This window comes from Protomyctophum bolini, assembly GCF_963924005.1.
Source record: "Protomyctophum bolini genome assembly, chromosome: 9".
Classification (NCBI taxonomy): domain Eukaryota; kingdom Metazoa; phylum Chordata; class Actinopteri; order Myctophiformes; family Myctophidae; genus Protomyctophum; species Protomyctophum bolini.
Window position 1 is genome coordinate 16,695,667 of NC_137870.1, and position 5,578 is coordinate 16,701,244.

At 41.8% G+C, this 5,578-nt stretch overlaps 1 protein-coding gene across 1 annotated transcript in view; it reads left to right on the forward strand.

Annotated features, from left to right (window-relative positions):
- The window catches only part of LOC308321523 (myelin-associated neurite-outgrowth inhibitor-like), a 395,831-nt gene that overhangs the window by 37,841 nt on the left and 352,412 nt on the right, over nucleotides 1–5,578 (forward strand). The gene's annotated exons all lie outside the window — the stretch shown is intronic.

Genomic DNA, 5,578 nt, shown 5'->3' on the forward strand with positions numbered 1-5,578 from the left:
AAAGGAAAACAAGCACAAATAAAATACAATTTGATTGCTAATGATGAGGCTGACCACAATGATTAGCTCCTAGATAATTTCTCAGTGATTCCAATTGCTTCCTCCCAATAATCCAGCAGTCCAGCAGTCCCTGGCCACATGGAACATATGGCCTCTAAATGAGATTCAGTCCTTCCTGGAAGCTCAATAAAGGACTATTTGAATATTGTTTTGATTCATAGCCACTGTAGCCTAAATATAGTTTATTATCTTTGCCCATGAAGCTTTCAGAAGGTTCCCCTTCCATGACCACCATCATCCATCACCATTGCATCATCTCAGAAATTGTTGATATCTGAAACACTTTCTAAATATGAATTTATGCACATGCTACTTCTGTCTGATTTTACTTCAGACATGCTAGTGTTAAAGATTTGGTTCAGTGATGTCATGGTTTCATTCTGTTTGAAAATCACTGGCTGTATTTATTCAATGTCACTATTGATGTCTTGTATTTGGCGGTGGATCAACGGCAGAGAATCAAAAGTACAATAATTACTTTTGAAACATAAAACATGTACTTAAGTACATTACTAAAGTAGCCTTGATGTAGCCCACAATCACATCACGGCACCGGTGTACAAAAATACATCCCCATTAATGGTCTGTTATAGAGCGGAACGGTCATTATCCATAAATAACAGACCTCTAAATTCAGTGATTGACCAATCAGAATCAAGCATTCAACCAAGCCATGTAATAACAAGAAATGTCACAACGCTGAATTCAATTCAGCAATTGACCAATCAGAATCAAGAATTCAACCACGCCGTGTAATAAAGCTTAATATGTTTGTCTAATGGACATTTCAAAAAGTCAAAGTCCTACGATTTGTCACACACGTTACCGCAGTGAAATTTGTTCTCCGCATTTGACCCATCTCTTGGAGCGGTCAGTTGCAGCCGTGCCGCGCTCGGGAGTCATTTGATTAATTGACAGCAGTTATAGTAGGAATACACACAGAAGCACCCAGGAGGTAGTGGATTAAGAAAGCCAAACCAATTTCCTGTTTCTACATAAAAACGGCCGTGGTGCCCCCAGAGGCAAAAACAAAGGATTATTACCAAATGGGTTCCCAGATTGCGTATATATTGATACCAAATACCAATGCTTTTGTATTTTGCTTGTATTTTCAATATAAGACTTTTGAGGAAACACATACTTCTCCCACTACACCACTGGTAGTACTAACTAGCTAGTAGCTCTTACCTCTTGGGTTCAGTGAGTCAGCGGGTGGGGCACGAGACTTGCAACACATGCATGGCATTGTAATCGACATGATCACTCCTTGCACTAAAAGAACATGCATACAGCATGTATATATTTATAAAGATGCTGGTAACTCACCAATACACAGAGGTCATTAATGTGTCGTACATGGACACATGTGTGTCAAGACTTGGTCATGTCCGTGGCTAATTTTAGATTATTATTGCGGTTCTTATTTTGATCATAATATACCCAATTACTGAATGTCAAGTCTCCACTCTCCAGGTTCTCTTCAGAATATGCATGACACTGATTTGATTTACTATGACATGTGGCACATTGTGAGTCCGCTACTGGTGGTTCTTAAACATTTTATTTGCAAGGACCTCCGTAACTTTGAGTGTACAGGGTCCATTTGGTTCAATGTGTACACTCAGAGGTACAGACCTGTTATGGTCATTCAGATTCAGAGCTCTTTGTGTTTCTGGTGATGTTATTGTCCACTCATTTTGTACGTATGTCCACGGCAAAAGAAAAGGCATTTGGCAAAAGTGAATCAATGAATGAATCAATGAATGAATGAAAGGAAAAGAGAGGGAAGATAAACACAATCCACACCTCTACACATGACATGAATAGTCTAAAACAATAGGCTATTCAATTGTAGGTTTATGTGCAGATTCAATGTGACTTTGTTTGGACAATTCCCTGGTCCCCCACAAATTAGTTTACGAGAATGCAGTTGGAAACTACCGCCCAGGCTGGCCGTGTGAATGAAGCTATCTGGGGAGCTGGCCGTAGGCTACTGTTGCAGAAAGGCCTAACAGATACCCGCACGCAAATCTAACTCGCTAATGTTATGACCGGTTCAACTAATTGTGTTTACTCTCAAAGGTTCCTAGCTAAAGCCCTGTGGACGAGTATTGACTTTGCAGTTTATTAAAAATTCATAGCAGGGCTTTCGGACGTGATGTGTGACACATGTAAGCTCTCTCACTCTGTCCATGTGCGTGTGTGTGAGACGTGTGTGGGTGTGTGTGTGTGTGTGTGTGTGTGTGTGTGTGTGTGTGTGTGTGTGTGTGTGTGTGTGTACGTACGTGCGTGCGTGTGTGCGTGCGTGCGTGCGTGCGTGCGTGCGTGCGTGCGTGCGTGCGTGTAATAATAACACAATTGACTCTTCTTAATTAAGCCAGTCTTTCTAGCACATGCAGTCAATTGTATTTGTGAATTTCCTGTATAATGAGTTGTAATGACAAAAGAATGAAGACATTCCTGTCCAACTGAACACTTAATTTGGAAGGCAATGTTCGCCAATCGGGATAGAATGTGGGAAATCGGGCAGATCAGTGTTGAACTTGAACACACGACAATAGAGAAAGTGTATACCGATTTGCGTGATGTAGTGACAATATGCTCTACTCGTGCTGATGCAACTCCACTTGGAGAGTAACAGCACACTGGGGGAAATGCAGAAGCAGCACTGAGTAGAAAACAGCTTCAGAACAAAGTGGGCCCTTAGGATGCAGAGGTTGTAGGATACACCAGTCATGATCATCAGAGTCAATTCTCAGAAAGGTGCTCAAGTGAAAAAGGACACCTTGTGCAGCGTGTGCCTTAATAGTGTGAGTTTTATAGATTTCGGGGCATAAATAATATATTAGAAGCTTTTTATCAAGAATTGATCAATGTCACCATGATCCACATACTGTACACTGTGCAAATGTTTTTTTTTCAAAGGGGCACATTTTGCTGTCCAGAGGGCAAAGGGCACCACTAGTGTCTATCTGTGCATGCCACTGTGTTACGGCCCTATGTGGCCTTAGTGTTGTTGTGGCTGTGTTTAATCCACTGTCAGTGTTTTTCAGTGCTGCATGATGACTGGAGGGTGGATTGGTGTCTGGAGACACCTGGGCCTCATAGTTCAATCAACCAGCCACCAGTATAAAAGGCTGGGGAGAAGCTCCTCGTCAGTCTTGCCATCCGTCACCTGTGCTGCTGCTGATCCCAGTCTGTAACTTGGGTAGTGTCTGTAGGCTGTGTGCCTTACCTGCTGATTTTGAGGTTTCTGGGAACCTGGGTGTTTAGGGAACAGACCTAACCTAATAACTACACAAACCGCTGTCCAAGTATCCCAAACCCCAGGGGGGCTGTATATGGTAAGGGTGTGCTGCTATTTATTTTGGTGCCCTAATTTTGACCCATTGTTTAACATTTAGTCAGGGAGCCTAGATTGTAATTTTCTTTTTGGAGTAGTTTAGAATCGTTTCTTTTCTAGGTAGGCTTGGTAATATTGTGAAGCTTTCTTTCAATAAATGTACATCTTTTTGCCTGAATTGGTTTGTGATCCTTGACAGCCACAACATATACTACTCCTTTGGAGCCAAGACCCCATATAGGGTCAAAGGTCGTAATACACTGATATCGAAGTTCTGACATCTCCATTATAGGGTGATAAACATGTACACCATCATTGGGTTCCAAAGTTTGCTCATCAACACATCATCAGATTGACCCTGATTTCAACTGCCACAAATATCACAGTTTTTTTTTGCAATTCTCTAATATTTTTTCAAATCGGTCTACGACAACTGTGTCATTTTGGTGAATTAATCATTACAAATCAATCATCCTTCCATTTTAGTCTTTACAGATCGCAGTGTATAGTCTGATCTGTGAATGCTATGTCTGGAGTCTCTGGACTATGAATTGGCCTTTAGGCTATAACGTTATATGTTTGTCCTATTCCTAGTGATGAGGTCAAAAATGTTCTGGTTGTTCTGTCCAAATGTTGTCTCCATGCAGCCTGTCACTCTAGCACTGTAATAATGTAATGACAGTCCTTTATTATTATATCCCTAACCCCCCATTGCCCGACATCTTTTCATACACACTCCCCAAACCATTGCCGTCACATGATCCAGACTGACAGGAAGATAGGGGAAGGTTAAGACATGCCTCAGCCAGAGATTTACACACTGAGCCAATTCTGACATGCAATAACTTGACATTTGATATGACATGTTCTTCTCCCTCTCGAAGAGCAGCCTCTAAATCCTATCCTCATCAAAACATGCATGCAATACTTATACTCGCACGCACTCATGCACACGCACGCACACAAGCATGCACGCACGCGCACACACACACACACACACACACACACACACACACACACACACACACACACACACACACACACACACACACACACACCTACATTCTCAATCAATCTCTGTATCATATAATATATGACTATACTGATAAAACTATACGATAAAACGCATACCTCTTTCAGGAGCACTCATAATTTGAGCATTCCTCTTGCTATTATGTATTCATTCCACACAAAGGTTTAATGAGTGTGGAATTAAGTATTTTCTTAACAAAGGAGGACCGTGACCACTTGACCCACTCATAGATTTTCCCAGGCATTGATGAGTCTCAAGGTTGAGGAGGCTCCCAATGTGCATGGAGGAGTTGATTGCCTTCAAAAATCAATGAGTCACACCTTAACTAACAGGGTTGAAGGGCTGCAGGCTCTTGGATGGATGAGTGGTAGAAATGTTGTCTCTTGTGTGCGTGATGGGGTCATGGGGTTTGGGCTAAACGCAAAAATTATGGATTAGGACTACTTCTAATCTGGCACAATCAGGCCTGGGTAAATTTGCATAAATGTACATATTGTAATAACTGTAGGCCTAGTGGCCTATACTGTCTTTTTTTTACACATATGATGATGCACATAGGATGTGTGCTGATGTGGCCTATGTGTATTTTAGCTACTTCACTGTGCATTCTATATTGTATCCCCCAATTCTGCACATTCCCCATTGAACATACAGTATTCCCTGTTGCTGTTATATAAAGTCTAACCTAAAAGGGGCGAGTCGTTTGGTATTCTAACAATCTAATATATAGTATGGTTTTGCTAATTTGCCCACTCAATTCATAATTAACGTTCCAATTTTGGAGCTCTGGCTCATGGACTAAGAACCAAAAAGAACTGAACCAGTGGAAAAGGGGCCTCTGTTTATATTGTGTAATGTACAGCTTTTTATTTTTGGCTATAGCTGCAAGCAGCTATATTTCTTCTTATTTCAGTGTGTACAGCTGATGCATACACTGTAGAGTGTAGACTATGTCTATAGTATAATATAGCGTGCACGTCCCTTAAAGGCGCGTGACCGAGGCATGTGCTCGAAGCGCCTCGTGTGTGTGTGTGTGTGTGTGTGTGTGTGTGTGTGTGTGTGTGTGTGTGTGTGTGTGCGCGAGAGAGAGAGAGCGTGGGCGCGTGCGTTTGTAGTGTGGGCAGTGCCAGCTAGCGGTTGAA